Raw genomic sequence first — 1,219 nt, forward strand, 5'->3', positions numbered from 1 at the left:
GTGTGTGTGTGTGTGTGTGTGTGTGTGGTTGGGTGGGTGAGGGGAGGGGGTGTATTATCCCTAAAAGCCAACCATGAGGCACAGCTTGTGAGCATGCACTCTCACACCGAGGCGCACGCATAAAAACAGGTATTAAAAGTGAACATGGCGCTGTCAACACATCTGACTCACTGTCTGCGCATTACATTACCATCAAAACCGACACCCATTTTAAAAAAAGAAAGATTTATATCAGTACTAGAAATACAACGACTACTGTAAAACGTGGCCGAGTGCTAAAAGGAGAGGCTTGTGATAGTTGGGTTTGGGCTGGGATTAGACTTAGGTTTAAACTTTGTCTTGGAGTACGGCTCCGGCTTCGATTTGTGCTTTGGCTTACGCTCAGATTTGGGGTTGGGGTTAAGGTTTCGTTTGTTTTGGTTTAGTTTTAGTAAGAGTTTTGCGGCACTTGCAAACATAATTAGGTCAAATAAATGGCTAATACGGGGTGCTCATTACGGACGGGGTCGGCCGATCGGGCTGATCGCCCGACTCGATCGCCTAAAAAAACAAACGTGTTTGTTTTCAGTTTCAGGCGATCGAGTCGGGCGATTGGCCCGATCCAGCCGTAGTGGGCACCCCGTATAAGATCACAAGAGAGTAACAAACACAAAAAGAAAGAGGAGAGATAAGGGCGATAGATATTTCATAGATAGGAAAGAAGAAGCAACCATACCAAAACACCCACCAACCACCCACAGTTAAGACTGAGATTTAGATTTGAGGTAAGGGAAATGCATATTTCAAACTTTAAATTGGGTTAAGATTCGGCTTCACAACAATGGTATTTACTCTTTCTGCGCCAAGTAACTACACATCAAATGCTATTACATCTTTTGACCATGTGCCAACGACCCCAAGAACGAAAAGTGTTAATTTATTGAACCACGTGAGTCTGGGGTGAATGTTTTCAAATAAACCTCGCTTTCCAGCGAAACGTTACTTTTGAAACTTTGAGCGTTCTCCACTATCGCTTCTAAAACACCGCAAAGGGCACACAAGCAGGATAATTCAGACTGATCATGGTTTTGCAGCTCTGCCAATACTTATGAGAATGTCCCATGCTTAAAACAATACGAGAGAGAGTGAGTGAGTGAGTGAGTGAGTGAGTGAGTGAGTGAGTGAGTGAGTGTGTGTGTGTGTGTGTGTGTGTGTGTGTGTGTGTGTGTGTGTGTGTGTG

At 44.3% G+C, this 1,219-nt stretch overlaps 1 protein-coding gene across 1 annotated transcript in view; it reads right to left on the reverse strand.

Moving 5' to 3' along the window:
- The window catches only part of LOC100533330 (Rab3), a gene marked incomplete at its 5' end in the record, with an annotated part of 19,547 nt that overhangs the window by 10,415 nt on the left and 7,913 nt on the right, over positions 1-1,219 (reverse strand).

This window comes from Aplysia californica, unplaced genomic scaffold (genome assembly GCF_000002075.1).
Source record: "Aplysia californica isolate F4 #8 unplaced genomic scaffold, AplCal3.0 scaffold00575, whole genome shotgun sequence".
Taxonomy (NCBI): domain Eukaryota; kingdom Metazoa; phylum Mollusca; class Gastropoda; order Aplysiida; family Aplysiidae; genus Aplysia; species Aplysia californica.